Source organism: Lemur catta, chromosome 2, assembly GCF_020740605.2.
Source record: "Lemur catta isolate mLemCat1 chromosome 2, mLemCat1.pri, whole genome shotgun sequence".
Taxonomy (NCBI): domain Eukaryota; kingdom Metazoa; phylum Chordata; class Mammalia; order Primates; family Lemuridae; genus Lemur; species Lemur catta.
In genome coordinates, this window is record NC_059129.1 from 91711187 (window position 1) to 91733704 (window position 22518).

General features: G+C 35.6%; 1 long non-coding RNA gene across 1 annotated transcript in view; it reads right to left on the reverse strand.

Annotated features, from left to right (window-relative positions):
• Positions 1 to 4780: 4780 nt before the first annotated feature.
• The window catches only part of LOC123632199, a 43831-nt gene continuing 26093 nt past the window's right edge, over positions 4781 to 22518 (reverse strand). Inside the window, exons 2-3 of the long non-coding RNA XR_006733293.1 lie at positions 11305 to 11374; positions 4781 to 4834 (exon numbers count right to left, since the gene is read on the reverse strand). This is a non-coding gene — a long non-coding RNA (uncharacterized LOC123632199). The remainder of the gene's footprint in view (positions 4835 to 11304; positions 11375 to 22518) is intronic.

A 22518-nucleotide genomic window follows, 5' to 3' on the forward strand; every position in this document is an offset into this window, starting at 1 on the left:
CCAGTTGATGTCGTATTTTTGACTTAAATTTTAGGAAACATTAATGTAAAGTTTATAGTAGAAGAGTTTTGCACACATTCTGATAGAACTGTATTCTAAGGGCACAAAAAAGCACAGTCCAACAGAAATTAATATATGTTAAATCACAAAGGGACCTCTCCTTGCAAAATACTGCACTCTGCTGTTAGAAACATAGAAAATTATCTCTTCATAATCAAGTATATGACTTATACCTAGGAGTCTGGATGTAATTACTGAAAATGATGTTTTTCAAACCTGCAGAGTAAAAGAAAAACTAGGAGACCAAATTGAGATTTATACATGAGACTAATGTTTGGATTCTTAGCTAGCTAGTTATATATAATGCAATAGATTGGCTAAATGGTAGAAGTGAATTGATCAGGGAAGTGATTAGCAATCATCACATTTAAGAATTGTGTCACCTTTTAATCATTCTTTTGTTGTTCACACATACTGACTTTAGAATTGAAAAACAAAGCTGCAATTTGCCTGCATACACATTGTTTCCACAGCTGGTTGGTTCCTGTGTTTAATCAATGGAATTCGAAAATTGTGGAGCCTATGGCTCTCATACTCTGCATAAGTATAAGGGGATCATTTCTACCTATGGGTAGCCAAAGCATGGGTTTCAACACATTTTGTATTAAATGTATTTTCAAAGCCCACAATGATTTTTCTAAATGCTTACAGATTCCATGAAATAAAAGTTTATTCATTCAAGTGGAGCTAACCAGGATAATCCTTGTCCCCAAAGGCAAACCTTTAAAGTAAATAGATCATTAAATCATCACTTGTGGAAATGAGTTTTAGGGAAGGGATTGAGTATTGGAACATGACTTTCATCCTGATATCTAAAGACATAATAGAATGCATAATTAGCTCTGTGCCTCAAGCATTTTGCCTTCTAAAATTACATAGATGATTAATGGGCAGACATAAAAGTGGGCTTTAAAGAAATCTAATAAGAAGAAGAACTGAAAAAGAATAATTCACTGCTGATAATTCAGGGCCTGCAAAGCAGCACAATAGAGGAATGTGGCCCTCCCCACTGCTCCCCCACACCTGTGCCACCCACCTTACCCCCAGCCAACCATGCCCCCAGCTGCAATCTGCTGCAACACCCATTCAACCAATCCATCAGTGCTTATTGGTCACAAAGGAAGTAACAACCTTAGTGAAAAGTCTGTCACCCTATCTTTATCTAATTTAGACCAGACTTCAACTGGTGATGACCCTACCTAGCTGCCCCTGGACGATATTTTCCACATAATTTGGGACAAATGGAAAGCAACCTCTGGCCTCCATGGTCAGTTATTACACTTGGTTATAACGTCTCTTAGGTGGGGTAGAGGGAGGTCAGGAGAAGAAACCCACATAGATATAACGTAGTTATAAGTGTCTACTCCCAGATTACTGCAAAACGTAAAGGTTTTGATTGAAATTGAATTATAGGCTATGGTTGATTACAATGACGAAAATAGCATCACAGGAGATTCAATTAAAATTTTTATGGAAAAGATTTTTGAAGTAGTTTAAAAGCAAAGGTATTCATGGATGTTAACAATTTAGAGATACTAATAAAAGTTTGGGCTACATAGACTTTTTGAAGACTAAAATTGTATTTTTGGATTAACAATGCCAAGGTATTTTCCCATAGTCACATTGTGAAATGCAAGCAAAACTATCAACATTTTCCCTGCATTATGTGAAATTGCACAGGTAGAACTAAATATACCAACTGTTTTATGATCTAGAAAATAATAGTGCATTACACATATATCAAACCTAGCCACTTGAAGTCTGGATAGATATATAACATGTAACATTTTCTTTATTAACCAATTATAGATAAAAATGCATACAACATGTTTTGTTTTCTTAAACAATTGGTAATGTTTTGGAATTTTGCTGTGTGTGGGGGTGAGTGAGTGTGCACATGATCAGTCTTGTATTCAATCTTTACAATTAAAATTCACAGAATTATTTCCTAGATAGAGATTTTACTATTTTTTGATAGATATAATTAAGTATATACACTTTCACATATAACTAGTTCTGTGTTTAGAAGGCAGCGTAGACATCCAACATGTATTAAGCATGTGCTATGCCCAAAGTTACAGCTCACACTGTTGTGGTACCAGGTGGTGGGAGGGTGTGTCAGACATGAAAATGTAGAAGTGCCAGGTGCAGAGATCTTTCCCTACAACTTAAACAAAGCACCACTGTAGACATAACCACACATATGCAAAACAACTAAGAAAGAAGATCTCCTTAGACTGACATGCAAACAAAGAGAAAAGTAAAAATCACATAGCTGATTTATATAGTAAAGAGAAAAGCTCTCTTAACGAACCTATCCAAAGATGCAACGGGCTGGCTCAGGAAGCAATGGGCTCACAGTAATTCAAAGGTGACATCTGCACAGGCAGGAAAGTAGTTAAAAGCAAATACCATGGGCTAGTAACAACCAGATGGCTTGGAAGTAGCTGAGAGACTGTGCCAAAGAGCAGGAGGAATGAGATTTCTAAAAGGGAAAGGGTTAGAGGAAGGAAGAATATTAACTGTTAGGATAAAAGTTGTATACACAACATGCCATAGAATGTTACCAACTGTTCTTAAATAAAGGAGAAAAAGAATTATGGCAGTGTTTGAGGAAAATTATGCCAATGATTCTGTGTGGAATAGAACCAAGGAAGACAAGGTTCCCAGGGTTAGGTTTCTTACTACAATAATGTTAGTATGTTTGGTTAATAGCTACAGAAGTGAAAAGAAAGAAGCAGCAAAAGACAATGTAGGCCAAGAACTATATTTGCTGATATAGGTAAGTATACACATTAACAAATATTTTATGTTGTTGTGTTGACAATATGCAAAAAAGGGAAAAAATAAAAAAAGGATTTCTGCTCCAATGATAATGGGTATGATTCCCAAGGGTTCAATTTTTACTTAATAAAATCATTAAAATGTTATATTGGGACAAACTAGCTGCATTGGTTAAGTGAAATGTGATCATGCTTCAATCATGGGTTCAAAACTTACATAATTACTATAACTTTAATAAAAGAAACATTTTGTTGTACATTGTAGTGAAAGATTAGCCAGCCTTTGTGAAATATGCATAATACCAATCACAGATGGTTAAAAATCACTGCAAAATTTAATACCACAAACAAAAAAGTAGCCCAAAAACATGTGTGATGCTAGTAACGCCATTTTTGAACTTAAGAGAAAAAGTACCTTTTAATCTACTTGTCATATTATTAATAGTTCTTTTTTAAATAAGAAAATGATTGTCACAATATGTTTTACATATATTTGAGCACATAAATTGTTCTTCAATATACTTATAAATATGTGTTTATTATTACAATAATACAGTTTTTTGCCTGTTTTACGAAGTGTGGTTTTGAGAAGTCTCTTACAGTGGATAATTTTGCATTTTACTTAGTATATATTAATAGTTCTCAAATTGCTTTAGAGATTTATTTTTTACATTAACTGTGCAGTAAACAGAATAGGTGTGGAATAATTTCTGTACTGTTTCTATTTCTATTACATAAAAGAACATGATAACTTTTACCTCCTTATTCCATCCATTTTGATAATACCCAAATTAACTATATATTCAGATATCCTTTCAGGACATTAATAGAAAAAAAATAATTGAATTCTGTCTGACCCAAAGAGAATCCCTCTCCTGTTAAACTAGAAGAACCATGTCTGTACTCTTTCTTACAGTTATTAAATTTTAAAATGTTCTAAACTAAAAAGAATTATTTTATTTCTAATTATTTCTGTGATTCTGAAAATAATTTATGAGAAATAGTCTACTTTAATTGGATTTTTCTGCTTTGCTTCAGATAGTCTTTTGCTCATTTCTTATTTCTGTGCTCTAGGAATTGTTAAAACTGTTGGTGGTTTTAAACTCTTTTTTTTTTTTTTTTTTTTTGAGACAGAGTCTCACTCTGTTGCCCAGGCTAGAGTGAGTGCCGTGGCGTCAGCCTAGCTCACAGCAACCTCAAACTCCTGGGCTCAAGCGATCCTCCTGCCTCAGTCTCCCCAGTAGCTGGGACTACAGGCATGCACCACCATGTCCGGCTAACTTTTTCAATATATTTTTAGTTGTCCAGCTAATTTCTTTCTATTTTTAGTAGAGACGGGGTCTCGCTCTTGCTCAGGCTGGTCTCAAACTCCTGAGCTCAAATGATCTGCCCGCCTCGGCCTCCCAGAATGCTAGGATTACAGGTGTGAGCCACTGTGCCTGGCCTGCTTTTAAACTACTGTTTACTCTATCTAAAGAAAAATTTGTGTCTATAATGCAAATCTTCATGAAATTTTGGCTAATCCACACTGTAAGCATCCGTTGGTTTCTCACCAAAATTACCTTCGATACTGAATTCCTTTAGTGTCAGAACATGTTCCACAAAGAAGCACCGTCTGGGGGATGGACACGCTTGTAGCTCTGACTCGGGCAGAGCAAAGGTAGTATCTATAACCTAAATATTTGTACCCCTGTAATATTCTGAAATAAAAAAAGAAACAAATTATAATAATAAAATTATTTTTATCAAAAAAAGAAGAGAAATATTTGGAAGAACATCTCTCACCAAATATTTTGGTTCATTTTTTAAAATCACATGATTTGGAAAGGTAATGAAATTCTTGTGGACACTCAAAAATAAACTTTATGTCTTGGAGTAATGTTTCTTCAATGAAAGAGTCAGAATATCACTAGGAATTATAGTTGTTGTGATATTACCTTTATTCTGAACCTCTTCTCCCAGGAGCATTAAATCTTTACATCTTCACTATCCTGCCAGAAACATTCCAAGAGTTAGATGGTATCACCATAAAAAATATATGGGAACTTTGAAGGTCCTCTTTTCAGGGAGAAGTAGAGAAAACCTATCAAGACTTAGGGAAATATGTCACCAGGATCGATTTGGCCTTACCACTTATCAGAAATTACTGAATCTATATCATGTTATTTTAACATAACAAAAGGATGCCAAGGAAAAGAGGATATTAAGGGTCTTCATATGAACCATCCAACTCAAGAAAATTTAGAAATAAGTCTATCCACTCAAGTCATCCATGTGGCTTCTTAGGTGTTCCCCAAAATGCATCATCCAAAGAGAATTAGAGAAGTTCTTTATCAGAATTATAATCATTCTGAATTTTTCTGGCTGGTCAGCTTTAGAACTAAACACTCTATTGAATATAGAGGCAAGGAAGTTATTTCTAAAATTGGAAGTCAAAAAAGAGGGAAAAGAAATAAAAGAGATTCAGGCTAAAAGTTGAAGTCTATAAAAGAAATAACTGTTTATGTATATTTGGAATGATTGGATATTTCTGTGGTTGAGAAAGGGAGCAGCTCACTGTGACAGAATTATGACCCATGTCACAGAGGAGCAAAGAGTATTTGGGTCAAATATTTTCCCACGCATGGTAACAAACTTATGGAGTGGATGTCCATAAAGGGTTCTCTAAATAAGGAACATTAATGAGCTCAACAGACATTCATTCAATGACTCAAATAGTGACATTAAACACTATTCCCACTACACACAAAAACAAAAATCAAGTTTGATATTTATGGAAGTCCACAAGATGAATCCCCAGGGCTTATGCTTTCTTTAAACATATGACAGCCTATCCTTGATTTGTCTCTGTACCATTATTGACAAGACTCTTTATCTAAGAGCTCCAACCCAAGCTCTCAAACAGAAAATGAATGAAGAAGTATGGATAGAGGAGAAATGGAGAAAAAAGAGAGTGATGATAAAAAAAATGCTGTGTCCAAAAAAACAAATAGAAACTTGAATCTTTAAAACTTTTGCTTTCCATATATAATAAAACATTTCCAAAACTACAAGGTATACACAAGAAGCAAAATATATGAACAAATAACAAGTCTGATAAAATCTTGGACTTGAGAAATTCAATTTAGTATCTCCTCCTCTCAGTGGAAATTACTCCATCAGTCATCAACAACTGATATGTAGCCACAAAAGGAAACGATCTCTTCTTATTTTTTAACTTTCTGTGCTGCTATGAGGTATTTGCTAATGTTGACTTCCTCTTGTTCCTTCAAAATCTTTCTTCCAATGGCATCCATGACACTAGTCTCTCCTATGTGTCATAAATCTCTGCCTCCCTCACTGGTACACCCTTCTCTATAAATTTTTTAAAAATAAATATTTCTAAATATTCTTGAGCTTCCTGCTCTATTTTTTCTCTGTTGGTGGACTCATCTAATCTTGATTCTTAACTGCTTGCTCTGTTTAGCTGAGTCTCAAACATATGTCTCCTGCCTTGACTTCTCTTCTGAGTTCCAGACCCAGGTTTCTTAACTGCCTTTTGAACATCTCAGACTCAGTGGTATGCAGACAGCCAACAATAACTTTATTATCCTTCCTGTAAATCCACTTATCTTCCTATATTCCTCATATTAGTTAACACATTATCCAAACAGAACTATTAGAATTCAAGTCTTGGGCACATGAAAATTAGTCATTAGGGGAATGCAAATTAAAACCAAAATGAGATACTATTTCATGCAGGCTAGAAGGGTTATAATAAGTAAGGCAGACAATAGCAAATACTGTTAAGAATTTAAAGAAATAGAACCTTCATATATTGCAAACAGGAATTCACAATGGTACAACAACTTTGGAAAATAGCTTGGCAGTTTCTCAAAAAGCTAAACATAAAACTACCATAAATTGCAGAAATTCCACTTTCAGATATCTACCCAAGAGAAATGAAAATGTTGTCCACACAAATGTTCATAGTATTACTCATAATAGCCAGAAACTGGAACAACTCAAGTACTCAATTGTTATTAATAAATAAAGCATGGTATAGTCATATAATGGAATATTATACAGTCATAAAAGGGAATAAAATACATGGCTATCAATACATGCTACAACATAAATGAACCTCGAAAATATTATGCTAAGTAAAAGAAACCAGACAAAGAAGTCACATATCGTATGATTCCATGTATATGACACATGCTCAGAAAGGGAAAATTTATAGAGAAAGAAAGTAGTGGTTTCCTGGGGCTGGAGGTGTGAATGGCAATTAACGGTAAACGGACATGAAGGATATTTGAGGGGGCAGATACTGATTTATGGTGATGGTTGTACCACTTGGTAAAATTACCAAAAATCATTAAGTTGTATACTTAAAATGAGCCTCTGGTAACCATAATTCTATTCTGTCTCCATAAGATCAATTGTTTTAACTTCCACATATAAGTGAGAACATGTGAGATTTGTCTTTCTGTGCTTGGCATATTTCACTTAACATAATGCTCTTCAGCTCCATCCATGTTGTTGCAAATGGCAGGATTTCATTCTTTTATGTGGCTATAATTAGGCCCTTAAGTATGAAATGTCTGATTTCCTTAAGTACTAAGTTTGACAGTTGATATCTCTGACATTTCACTTGACACTTCTATTATTTTTATTGCGAAGGTACAAGATCATTCTTTCAAACGCATGGTTTGGCTTGTGATTATCTTTTGAAGTTTTTTTAGAGCAATTTTTGTGAAACCAAGGATAAGTCAAGCATTCATGTTATTTTTGAATATGTTTTGTCATGGAACCAATGCTGCACAGACAGCACAAAATATCAACTAAGTGTCTGGGAAGGATATGACTAATGAATGCACAGTATGTTGATGGTTTGAGTTCTACTGTGGTGATTTTAATCTTGAAAATGAGCCACATGGGCAACCTGAGACCAATGTAGATAATGATGAAATGAAAGCTGTAGTGGAAGTGAATTAGCAGCAAGCTTTGACGTTACTATTCCAAAAATATTGGACCATTTGAAACAAATTGGCAAGGTAAAGAAGCTGGATAGATGGTTACCGTATGAATGAAACAAGCATCAGAAGAGAAATAGTCTCGGAGCTTGCCTTTCTTTGCTGTCATGACATAAAGGCAAACCATTTTTACACTGTATTGTTACATGTAATGAAAAATGGATTTTTTTTTTAAATCACAAGCATTCAGCACAATGGTTGGGTAAAGATGAAGTGCTGGAATGCAGTCCAGAACCGAATATTCATCAAAAAAAGCTAATGGTGTCTGTTTGGTGGTCGAGTGTTGGTATTATCCACTACAGCTTCATGAAACCCGGTCAGTTGATTAGAGCAGATGCCTACTGCAACCAGTTGAATGAAATGATGAGGATGCTTGTGATTAAGCAGCCAAGATTGGTCAATAGAGACAGGCCAATTCTCTTTCAAGACAACGCTTGACCACATGTTACACAAACAACGTTGCTCAAACTACAGAGGCTGGACTTGGAAACTCTGTGATCCACCATATTCACCAGACCTTGCACCAACTGACTACCACGTGTTCCAGGCTTTCTCAACAAGGTGTGGAAAATGTCTTTTGCAATTTCATCACCACTCGCTCTTCAGGCATCTTCGCTGCTAGTGTAAACAAGCTACCATTAAGATGACAAAACTGTATTGATAGTTTAGGCACATACTTTGATTAATTGTACTGTTTCTTGTTTGTGATATAATAATCTAAACTTTTGATTTGAAATTGGACATTTCATATTTAATTACCTAGTGATATTCCATTGTGTATATGTACCACAATTTCTTTATCCCTTCATCTATTGATGGACACTTAGGTTGATTCCATATCTTGGCTACTGTGAATAGTGTTCCAATAAACATGGGAGTGCAGATATCTTTTCAATATACTGAATTCCCTTCCTTTTGATATAAACCCAACAGTGGGATTGCTGAATCATATGATAGCTCTATTTTCAGCTTTTTGAGGAACCTCCATACTGTTCTCCATAGTGGTTGCACTAATTTACATTTTCACCAACAATGTATGATGGTTCCCCTTTCTCCATATCCTTGCCAGCATTCATTATTGCCTTTTTGATAAAAGTCATTTTTAACTGGGGTGAGAGGATATCTCATTGTAGTTTTGATTAGCATTTCTCTGATGATTCGTGATGCTGAGCATTTTTTCATATATCTGTTGGCCATTTGTTTGTCCTCTTTTGAAAAATGTTTATTCAGATCCTTTGCCCATCTTTTAATTGGATCATTTGATTTTTTCCTATCAAGTTGTTAGAGTTGGCTGGGCGCGGTGGCTCACGCCTGTAATCCTAGCACTCTGGGAGGCCGAGGCGGGTGGATTGCTCAAGATCAGGAGTTCAAGACCAGCCTGAGCAAGAGTGAGACCCCATCTCTACTAAAAATAGAAAGAAATTATCTGGCCAACTAAAATATATATAGAAAAAACTAGCCAGGCATGGTGGTACATGCCTGTAGTCACAGCTACCCGGGAGGCTGAGGCAGGAGGATGGCTTAAGCCCAGGAGTTTGAGGTTGCTGTGAGCTAGGCTGATGCCACAGCACTCATTCAAGCCCAGGCAACAAAGGGAGACTCTGTCTCAAAAAAAAAAAAAAAGTTGTTAGAGTTCCTTATATATTCCAGTTATAAATCTTTTGTCAGATGGGTAGTTTGCAAATATTTTCTCCCATTCTGTGGGTTGTCTCTTCACTTTGTTGATTGTTTCCTTTGCTGTGCAGAAGTTTTTAGCTTGATGTGATCCCATTTGTCCAATTTTGTTTTGGTTGCCTGTGCTTTGACAGTATTACTCAAGAAATCCTTGCCCAGACCAGTCCTGAAATGTTTCCCCAATGTTTTATTTTAGTAGTTTCGTAGTTTCAGCTCTTAGATTTAAGTCTTTAATCCATTTTGATTTGATTTTTTATGGTGAGAGATAAGGGTCTACTTTCATTCTTCTGCATGTGGCTATCCAGTTTTCTCAGCACCATTTATTGAAGAGACTATCCTTTCTCCCACTGTATGTTCTTCACACCTTTGTCAAAGATAAGTTCACTATAGATGTGTGGATTTATTTCTGAGTTCTCTGTTCTGTTCCATTGGTCTACATATCTATTTTTATGCTAGTACCATGCTGTTTTGGTTACTGCAGCTCTGTAGTGTAACTTGAAGTCAGGTAACATGATTCCTTCAGTTTTGTCCTTTTTGCTCAGGATGACTTTGGCTATTCTGGGTCTTTTGTGGTTCCATATAAATTATAAGACTAGTTTTTTTTTTTATTCTTATGAAGAATGTCATTGGTATTTTGATGGGGATTGCACTGAATCTGTATATTGCTTTGGGTGGTATGGGCATTTTAACAATATTGATTTGTCCAATGCTTGTTGATTTTTAAAATTGAATGGAGTACAAGCCACTTCTGAACTTCTTCCTCCTAATTGTAAATATCGATACACATGTAAACAACAACAATGGTAAGAACATTAACAACATTGAATACTAACTGCTTTGCATGAATTTAATCCTTCTACCAGCCCTATGAGGTAGGTACTATCATTAGATAGGGAAATTGAAGCACAGAGAGGTTAATTTCTCCAAGATCCCACAATTGGTACAAGAAAAAGCCAGAGTTTTAAGTAGGGGGGTTGACTTTAGGGCTCATACTCTTTAACTTAGATATTAATATTTCCAAAATTGGAAAAGAGAAATTTTAGAAAGAACCAAATATAAACACATTTATCTATATCACAGGCTGCTTAGTATGAAAACATTTAGAAATTGGGCATATTGGATTTATATTTTGTGTGTCTACAATTTTTAGCAACATTAAGAGAAGGGGACATAATAAATTCTTTATATGAAAGGAATAAATCAATAAAATCATTGGAAGAATAAATTTGAGGCACAGTTTGTGGAAAAGTAGTTGTTTTACTAACACAAAAACATTTCCTTCCAGTGGCAAGATGCTTAGAAGTCATAGCTATGTGATAATACAGATTTTTTAAAAATAAAGGCATGGTTTATTCTTTAAATTATCCACTAGATGGCAGAAAATTGTTACTGTCCAAAGCACTGTTACTGGATTAGTCCAGGCTCCTTTCTAAGCTTCAGCAGTTATGCAAATTGCTTTCACCTCTACCCCAGGCAACGCTGGCCTTTTCACAAGTGGTATTTTAAAACAAACCACTTTTGAAGATGGGAAAGAAAAATCAGAGGTTTTCACAGTTATAAATATTGGGTATGACCTTGCTAATTATATGTATGTATTGCTCTGCTTTAACATAGTGGGAACAGATGCACAGTCAGGTTGGAGAAGGGCTGAGAGGCACACAGAGAATGATCTATCCAGAGGCCAGATATTAGAGTTAAGCTGAAAAGCCTCCAGCAAGTTTTCTATAACTTTTAAGTCACAACTTTCACCCCCGTTAGCACATCAGACTCACCTGGGGGCCCTACCTCAGGCCCAATTTTCTGATGATGCAACCTGGACGTTGGTATTTGTTAAAGCTTCCTCTGCAATAAAATAAGAGAATTAGACTAACTAAATAAATTCTAGTCTTTTTTCTAGCTCTAACATTCTAGGATTGATATCTAACAGCATATCTATTACTATAAGCTTCATGAGTGCAAGAGCTCATTCTGTTCTAGATCCTTTATGAATATTAATTAATACACAACATGATGAAAGACCTGGGGGGGGGGAATGAGACACCAAAAGGTTTCATAATTTGCCCAAGGCTACCCAGTAAGAGAGAAAGTTGAAATTTTACCCAGCAGAGCCTGAGTATATAACACTATGCCAAAATTCCCTCATACATCGCTGATTAATGAACTATATCCATCTCTCTATCTATATCTAAAGTTGTATCAATTGTATCGATGATAACCATAAGGTCCCTACCTTGTTATTTAAGGTGTAGCTGCGGACCTGCCTGGAAAATTGGCCTTTAACATATCTGGAAACAGAGATGTGGCAAAGGCCAATTCTTTAAAAAGTCAGTTCATTTGGGAGTGCTATCGTTTTTCTGGGTGAAATTGTATTCGAACTCAGTAAACCCTGGTATTTTGCAAAAAAAGAAGAGCATGAGAAATGCACTTACTAGAATGTTTTCACCTACATTTGACTCCAAGACTCATAGAGACTAATAAAACTGAATTCTGTCCATAATCTCTCCCCTCTTTTTAGAGCCTCACTTTTTTTTCTGCCATCTGAACATGCAGACCTTTGATCCAACGGGAAGGGTTTCTGTAGAAACAAGGATGGATATAGTAGGGATTCTTCTACACTCAGCTTAACAAGCTGAATTCACTGTGGCTTCTACTGGAAAAGTCATTAATACTTTTTGCCAACATTGCTTGCTAAAGGAAGACCTAGGGGGCAGAAGTAAGTAGTAAGTATAATGTACAGTTGATATGTCCTTTTGGATGATCTGTCTTTGAGGAGAGTAATAATGGTCACAAGAACTGACCAGCTCTAATGGTGACCATCATGTGATATTATTTTTAAACTTTTTATGATGGAAAATTTCAAACATATTCAAAAGTAGAGTGAATGGTATAATAAACACTCAAGTACCCATCATCCAAATTCCATAATTATTAACTCCCAGACAATCTTTTATCTACACCTCCACCTATTCCCTCCTACACACACATGGATTATTTTGAAGCAAATACCATTCATCATATTATTTCCATCTAAAACTATTTTGGCAAATTAAAAGGCTCTTTTAAAGAAGACATAATCATTATATGATATTTAAAGTAATAACTACATTTTTTTAGAACCCATTTTATTCAGGTCCCATTCATTATTGAATGTCCTGACCGCGGGGAGTGTGGGTTAGCATTGAGGAATTAAATTTCATTTCCAGAAAGTAACTTATCAGGGAAATCTCAATCAAGAAGAGTATAAAGTATAAAGGTCCTCAGTAATGCACCAAAGTTTACCTCATTTTCTCCTAGAACTTTTTCCAAACTTTATGTTTTATTCTTGTCAAATAGCTGTAATCTCCGTAGTTACAGTTTACTTTTAGAAAACAATTATTTCCTCTGATGAAATGTCAGTAGGATACACTGTTTGAAATACTGGAATATGGTGATTTAACAAGCTGCAGAAGTTTACTGTATGTAAACTGTAGACTGTAGATGGGGTGGTAACTTTTAACCTGTGGAGAAACTTCCATTGCAACTAGACAATTCAATGGAGGGAGGCTGACTTTGGAGGAAGGGCACTCAGTAAGACTTTCCCTCTTAAAGATAACTGGATTAACATGGAGGCTATCTCTCTAGACAGAATTTTTTTATGTGCAGCCTCTTGGTCCTTGAAGTCCCAGAGGTATGAGCCACAACAAGGAGTATTTCTTCTGCAGTATATGCAGACTCCCTGAAATCAATGAGAGAGGGGTTTTTTTCTAAACCATTGTCCCAGCTAGGTCTGGCAGCCACCCAGCAATTATCTGGGAAAGCCAGGCAGAAATTCTGGCCTCACCAAGTGCAGGGATGCAGGAAGGAAAGGAAACAATTTAAAATTGAAGATGTTCTATCTTTGAGATTCCCCAAAAGCCATAATGGTTAATTTTAGAGTTAGGATGGGGCTAGGAACTTGGTTATAGCTCTGGTCCCTTGAGTGTACTTTCAACAGCAGAAATTCATTGATTTTGTAACCTAAGACTTTACTGAATTTGTTTATCAATTCCAGTAGTCTCATGGCAGAATCTTTGGGGTTTTCTAGATATAAGATCATATTGTCAGCAAAGAGCAATAGCTTGACCTCTTATTTTGACAGGTGTGTAATGATATCTTATTATGATTTTTATTTGCAATTCTCTAATGGCTAATGATGTTGAATAAATTTTCATGTGTTTATTTTACATCTGAATATTCTCTATGGTAAAATGTTTCTCCATGTCTTTTTCCCATTTTCTACTTGGATTGTTTGTTTTATTTTACAGTTCAGTTTTAAGAGTTTTTTATGTATCTCAGATACTAGTCTTTTGTTGGATACATGGTTTGCAAACATTTTCTTTCAGTCTGTAGCTTCTCTTTTCATCCTCTAACAAGGTCTTTCAAAAAATAAATTTTAAAATTTTGACTAAGTTTAATTTTTCCCACAGTGTGGATTCAAGTCCAGACTTCCTACTTGGTGTAAATTCTCTGACACCACTCTGGCACTAGGGGTGGGGGACCCAGAAGTCCAGTTCCCTACTCAGCCTTTGCTCATATGGTTGGGAGTAGGGCCATAGTTTTTTTCAGTGGTGTTTGGCTAGAGTATTTTCTCTACAAGTTTTCTTTCATCTTAACCTGTCCAATTCTTGGTCCTTTAGCCAAAGAGAACAGAGTTTTGCTGAGTGTTTTTTGTCTGCTTTCATTGGTATTTCCAAGTAACCAGCATATTTAGCAACAAATCTGGGATATATGAGGCAGAAAGAAAACCCAGGGCACTCACTACCATGTGTTTCTTGGGTCTTGAAGTTCCTCGCTGGTCTACCGCCTTCTCTCCACTTTTCAGTCTTCTGACTTTTTTTTGTTTTGGTTTGTTTTTGTCTTTTACATACATAGTGTTCAGGATTTTTATTTGTACTTAGAGGAAGTATGGGGAAAATTACATCTACTTTACCTTCCTAGAAAGTGTACCCTGTCTTTCACTTAAATATTAAAAGCTATCTATGCCAGTGTATAGAGACTGTCTCCTTTTTACAACTGCACAATATTCTATCGCATGGTTGTCCTATAATTCACTTAGTCAGTCTCCTATTTTTGGACATTTAAACATTTACATGCAATTATTAACAATTCTACAATTAATAAGATTATGCATATGTCAGTTTGCCTACATGCAGAATATCCATTGGACAAGTTCCCCAAAAGTGGGTTTACTTGATCAAAAGATGTATGCATTTGTAATTTTGTTAACTGGTGCCAAACTACCCTCCATAGGAATGATAACAATTTATACTTCAACAAGTTAAGTATGAGAGTGCCTGTTTTCCTATGCAATGTGTTTGTTATCAATTATTTTCCCCAAATTTATAAATGAAAAAAGTATCTCATGTTATTTTAATTTGCATTTTCTTCATTTTGAGAGAAATCTAGCATCAGAAGATATTGTTCAGGGCCATTTGTATTTTCTGTGAATTGATCGCACATATTCTTTAAACAATAGTCTATCAGTTAGTTGGGTTTACATTCATTTCTAGGTTTGCTTTATAAATTAAACATAAGGTATAATTTAAATATATTAAAATCCATCCATTTAAAATATGTAGTTTGATGTGTTTTGACAAATGTGTTTACTCATGTGGCCACCAGCACAATCAACATATACGACATTTCTATCACCCAAAAATATCCCTTGGGCCTACTTCTAATAAATTGCCCCTCCCCAAAATATTCTCAAATATCATCTACTTAACAAAAAGCTGACTTAATTAAGAATGACTAGGCAAGAAACTCTTTCACTCACAGCCTAATTGCTCCTCTCCTTTGGGTCCAATTTGCAAGTAAGGCAGCAGGTGAATATATGACTATCTTATCATCTTAGGTTATGAGCTGTTCGAGGACAGGAAACATGGCTTTAATATGTTTTATACTGCATTTAGCATTTTCAAGGATTTAATAAGCATTATTGTGAATCAACATTTGCTTCCAACTTGAAACTAAGTCATTCATTGGTCATAAAAATGAAGAAATAATTGACTCATAGTTTATGATATAAAAACAGTCCCTCCTTACCTGATGCTTTATTTCTGACTAACCAATTGTGAGTAAATACCTATATTCTTCTAAAGAAAAAAAAGGATGACAGCAATAGTACATAGGCCTTATCAACAAAATGGCAGTGAGCAATGCATCTGTATATTAAAACGCTGTGCTGCAGAGCTGATGTGTAATCACGGAGCCCAGCCAGCTTTGCAGGATCGAGCAGGAAAGCCATTATGCACCCACAGACCAGAGTGGCAGCTTTCAAATGCTGCAATTTGACTTATTTTTCAGGTTGTTTTTATCAGTGTGAGGAGAATGAAAGCCATAGAATCTGGAGATAGGTGGAAGTCATCTGAATTTATTTTCTCCTTACCATATCGTAGGTAGCATGGAGATATTTAACCTTTTGTATCAGCTATTCTGGCAAACAAATGTGAATTTACTATAGAATGCCAAGTTTCTAGCACCAATAACATTTCAGGTAGGTTGAATGAGGTCATTGCTAAGTGAATAGCATTACTCTAAAATTAAAACAAACAAAAACTCCCTTCCATTACAAGTATCTAAATATTAGTAAGACTAGGTGCTACTTCAGATCACATTTATAATGAAGTTCTACATCAGTATGGCTTTCACCATTTAAAATAGCAACTTGCATATTCAACCTCCTTCTAACAGTCAAGGCTATTTTCTAAAAATACCATAAAACAAAATAAGAACTTAGAGTATTTTAGAGAAAACACTTCCCCAAGCAGCAAAATACTTTACTTGGACTAGCCACAAAACTAACATAAGCCCTAAATAACACAATAAATGGATAGCTTAGTCCCGTTTCAATGACTCTCATGACAGTAGACTCTTTTGAATCCAAATAACCTTTTTTCTTAAGCCCAAGAAGAGGCCTAGAGAAAAAGGTACTTCATACATGTTTTATATATTTATGAACTAAATTTGAAGTCCTTCTGAACTCTAATTTTTCTCCAGATCAGGTAATTTTTTCCTAGGAAGTTCCACAATTATTAAAATCCTTGTTATTCAGCCTCTAAACAACAGTATATACAGTTGTCTGGGTACAATATCAGTGTAACCTTTCCAAGCCATCCTTGTTCAAGGGTGATATGAGAAGCAATAGTAATCAATTGGTTCACACTTCAGTTTATGGCCACAGTTCCACTTTGAGGCACAAGTTTATTGATATGCAAATAAGATCCAATTTAAAAAATATTACAATATGACGTTTTCAAAGAGAGACAGACCATACCAGAAGATACCCCAAAAAAAACACTTATGAAGAACCCAGATGAATAATACCTGCTGAATTAAACTACATACAAAAAATTGAATCAATAATTACTAATTAGAAGGAATTTATTAACATATATTTTAATCCATTCCTGACCCCTCAGGTTCTTCCTTTAGGTCAAGAGGGTGTCTGAACAGAGAAAACAGATAAACCTTACAGAAGGTGAGACTAATGTGACTATACCAGAACCTAGAATCTAAGAGAGAAAACCATCCTGTGGACGGTAGTGAACTTTATATAATACTAACAATCAAAAATAAACATTAGTAGATTGTTTAAGAAATTGTACACTGGTTACAACAAAGATACCACTCCTAAAAATCGTTAATATTTCATGATTTTGTATATATTCAGTAGAGTCAAATACCATGCCAGGAGAATGTATTTATTGTTTTAAGTCAGCCAGAAGTTATCAAATCCAAGTCGTGTGACTAAAGTGGCTGACAAAGCTGGTTAATGCCCTTTTTAAAATTTAAAAAAAAATGCAGTATTCGATTTGGCATCAAAATAAATAATAATAGTGAAATATTACAACCTACTGAATAAAATAAAATCCATGAGTCAACTGATATAAAATACATGCTACCTAACACATACTTATAATACGAGGTCAAAGAGAAAGTTCTTCATTGTGGTGGAATGTTAGTTAATAGCTGCAGAAGGAAAGAGTTAGAAAATAGCAGTTTTGTGACATCATAGTAATAATTGACTTAGGCAAGAGTCCTCAGTGAATGTGCTACAGATTATTTATTGATTACAAAGAGAAAAATGGTAACTTTACAGAGGAGAAACAGTAGACACCACCTTCACTGAGTCGTGAAAGTTGAGATCATCATTACTGGAGCTAATTGAATCTGAAGCAACTGCTATGAAGTGTGAAGAAGGATACAGTATCATTTGTTTGGTATTCCTAAAAATGCACAATCTAATTTCTTTTTTTTTTTTTTTTTTTTTTTGAGATAGAGTCTCACTCTGTTGCCCGGGCTAGAGTGAGTGCCGTGGCGTCAACCTAGCTCACAGCAACCTCAAACTCCTGGGCTCAAGCAATCCTTCTGCCTCAGCCTCCCAAGTAGCTGGGACTACAGGCGTGCGCCACCATGCCTGGCTAATTTTTTCTATATGTTTTTAGTTGTCCAGCTAATTTCTTTCTATTTTTAGTAGAGACGGAGTCTCACTGTTGCTCAGGCTGGTCTCGAACTCCTGAGCTCAAATGATCCGCCCGCCTTGACCTCCCATAGTGCTAGGATTACAGGTGTGAGCCACTGCGCCCGGCCGCACAATCATTAATTTCTAATCATTAGTTAACATCAAATAAACCCTCACTGAGGGACTTTCTACCAAATAAATATCCTGTACCTTTTTAAAATGTCAAGATATGCATGTCATTACCTCAGGCTTCAAATGGTAAAATCTCTGGAGAGCTACATATTTCAAATGCTCTGTTGCAGGCCTGTATCCTATTTTGGGATCTCATAGGCCCATTCCCTTTTCTTAGGTATATGCTTCTCATTTTCATGGTAAAGAGTTATGTAAAAATGCTCATATAAAAAATAGAATGGATATAGGTATAACGTGGTAGAAATGTGAATATAGTTAGCCTTGGTTCTGAGTAATTTAAGTACATGCCCTAAATAAAAGGCTTTGTCATGAAAAAAAAAACAAAATAAAATAAAATGTCAAGATATGAATGACAAAGACAGACCGAGGAAACAGCTCCAGATTAAACAAACATGATAACTAAATGCAATACATAATCCTAAAATGGATCCTAGACTGAGAAAAAAATAACTGTAAAGAACATTGTTGGGACAATGAATAAAATTTGAGTATGGACCATGGATTAGATAATAGTAATGTATCAATGTTAAATTTCCTGATTTTATATTGCATTGTGGTTTTGTAGAATATCCTTATTCCTGGGAAATACACACTGATGTCTTTAGGAAAAATAGACAATATGTCTAAAATTTACTCTCAAGTCTTTCAGAAAAAAATACAAATATATATTTAGAAAGAGTAAGAGAAAAAGATAGAGTAAATGGAGCAAAATGTGAGCAATTGGTGGGTGTGGGTAAGAGTACATATAACAGAAGTTCTGTATACTATTCTTGCCTCTTTTCTGTAAGTTTGAAAGAATACAAAAGTAACAAGTACAAAATATGGGAGAATATAGTAATTAAATTTTCTTAGGAGAGCATAGGAAACTTACAAAAATATTCTTTAAAAGATCTGAAGCCATGGAAACATAGAAGGAATTATACAAATCTATGTTACATAATGCATAGAAAGAAGAGTACATGAAGTTGCATGCCTCTGGGCTGTAAGCGGCTTAGGCACAGTCTGGATCCATCCTCTTGGCCAGAGCGTGATGCCATCCCTAGTGGCCACTATGTGCCATGGTACTCTATTTGGTTGATATCTTAGCCATGTGGTTTGAAGCACTCATGTTCCTATTTGTATAGCTAGTTAAATACAAGTGTGCTTATTTGGGAAATCACCATTTATACTCTTTGTTCATATAAAATTATTCTTTATCCGGTATTTACATCAATGCTCCCTTTCAAATAGCACTGTAGACAGTTAGCAAAAAAAAAATATTGGCCCACAACTTTTGAGGAATACAATTTCATAAAATGAGAGACCCTGCAGAGTAACAATAGGTTTTAGTCAGATGGCATAAATGAACACGTGGACGCAAATACAACCAGAATAGCAGTACTTTGCTGAATTTTTCAGACAAGAGGAAAAATTTTTAGACATAACTCTCTTTTAACAAATCACTAGTGCTCCCAAATACTTTCTTCATATCTTAGGTTTTTTTGTCCAAATATATAACTCAGTTTCAAAGCGGTAGTTAGACTAGGCTCTCCACTAGTAGCTTTTAATCCCACATACAAAATATCAAAACAAAGGAAAATCATTTAACTGAGTCTCAAATTATTCCTCCGCTAGATGGGGTAATAATACTAGTATATATGGCATAGAATTGCAATTATTTGAAATGTTAAATGTTTATTAAAGCACATAGCATAGTGCCTGGCACATAATCAGAATTAAAACAAGGAACATGGAGCATAGTACTTTTGCCTAGATGGACGTATGCTTGGTAATCACGAGGGTCACTGCTGTTTCTTAACTTGATACATAATAGTTATATATATTTATGGAGTATATGAGGCTTTTTGATACATGCATACAATGTATAATGATCAAAGCAGGGTAATTGGTGATATCCATCACCTCAAACATTTATCATTTCATTGTGTTGGGAACATTCCAAATCTTCTCTTCTAGCTATTTTGAAATATACTATAAATTCTTATTAATTATAGTCGCCCTACTTTGCTATCACGCACTAGAATTTAATCCATCTGTGTTTTTATTCCTATTAACCAACCTCTCTTTATCCCTCTGTTGCCACTATCTTTCCCAGCCTCTGGTAACCACCATTCTAATCTCTGTCTCCATGAGATCACATTTTTTAGCTCTCACATATGAGTGAGAACATGAAATACCTGTCTTTCTGTTCTGGCTTATTTCACTTAGCATAACATCCTCCAGTTCCATCCATGTTGCTGCAAATTTCTTATTCAGCTTTTCTTCAGTTCTTTCAAAGTGGCATGTAAGTAACCTTTCCATTACGTGTCAAGCAATATATGCATTCAAAATAATTAAAAAATAATCATTCAGTTCTTACGCTCAGCTTTAATGGCAGATCGTTTCCTGGAGCAGTCGGATGCTGATGTAGGAAAGCACATTGTTTCTCCTATGTGCACGGTTTCTATTTATGGTGGCTGCAAAACAAGGCTGCGGGAGCAGAGGCCACAGCACAGGAACCACCTCCCCGGGCTGTGTGCATTTACTTCTTGCCATAAGAAATGCCTTTTGTCATGCCCTGAGATCAAAAACCACATTTTATTCTGGGTTTTTTTGGTGATTGTTTTTATTGAAAGTTCAAAAAATATCTAAGCATATAAAGAATTTTATTTCAATCTCCAGGAGTCTTTTACACACACACACACACACACACACACACACACACACACACACACATAGCTACCTTCGTAGACAGGTGAAATCACTCAATTACCTTTTTAGAGAAGTTAAAATAAGAAAAAAAAAATCTGACTGTGAAGCATAGCACTTTCCTATTCTTCCTAGAAGTGGCATGTTAGTAGGAAAAGCTATCAAAAAGAGTTATTTCTGTTTGGGCTTAAAGAGTAAGCCCTAGACATGTGATGTCATTTCAGATTGATTCATCTCTCGGTGCTCCTTTACATATGTTGTTATTACTTTTAAGAAAGCTACAGAAAAAGGATATATAATGGGACAAAACACTCTCCCATGAGAGTTTTAAAACAGATCTTACATAAGTAAGTGCCAAGAATAATAATTCATCTTTTGGGATTCACAAACCCTACTTATCTTAGAAGGCAAAAGAGGAAAATCAATTGAGAACAGATCCTCGGGGAGCCTGCTCTCTTATTATGCTATTTGTCTTATGGTGTTTTTTTTCCTTCCTCTCTGAAGTCTTATTTGTTTACATGTATAAACATTCTCAGATCTCTCCCAGTTCTCTCATTCCCAGATAAGCTTCTAGAAAGAGCAGTCCACGTCCAGTGGCTCAGTCTGCTTTCCTCATGTTTGGCAGCCCCTCTGCTTTCTGCCCTCTGGCTCCCAAGTTCCTTGGGCCACCAAGGTTGCCATTGCCCCTTTGATTGCTAAAGCCGATGGACATGTCTACGTGTTTATCATGTTTGGGCATGCTGAAACACTGCCTGAAAGTGTTACTTCTCAACATTCCTCACTAGTCCTTTTCCCAAACTTCTGATTCCTCATTCTTAATTTCCTTGGAAGCCTCTTTTTCCTTTAAAGATTGGTCTTCCTGCTTTTTTCCCCCTCTCTCCTCATTCTACATACACTTCTTAGATGGAGAACTAATTCATTCCCCTAGCTTCAAATTCTACATGGGTCTCAATGACTCCTGTCCGTAGCCCAACTTCCGTGCTGTATATCTTCTTCATTGGCCAAATCCATTTGAATTGCCAGCACCTCAAACTCCTCTTTCCAGAATAGAGTTTAATATCTTCCCACTCCCCAGTCTACACCTGTTCCTGTACTTCTTCTCTATGAATGCAGCAATCTCTAGTAATAAGAGCAGCTAACACATATTCAGTACTTACTCTGCACCAGGCAGTTCATTACTTTTTTCATATGAGCTCTTTCATGTAATGTTCACCACTACTCTAAAAAGGAAGTATTATCATTATTCCCATTTTACAAATGAGGAATGGGAAGCACAGTGTGATTATGGAACCTTGTCAAAGGCACACATGGACAGACTCAGTCCAAGGGACTCCAGAGACAGGGTCTTAACCATGTTGTTGCACTGTCTCTCTTCCCTCTCTTGCTCTCTTCCTCTGGTTGATACCACAGCTCTGTCAGTTCTAGCTCTATAATACTATTTGTTTCTTAACCTGATCTTCTTTGCAATAGCCTTGGTTTAGTCTTCATTATCTGTTGTTTGATTACTATAAAAGCGTCTTTTTTATTATTTAGTAAAGTTAAATACATTCTAAATGTATTCTCCAATTTACTGAAGGAGTTATTTCCAAAACACCAAATCTGATCACATTAAACCACAGACTCC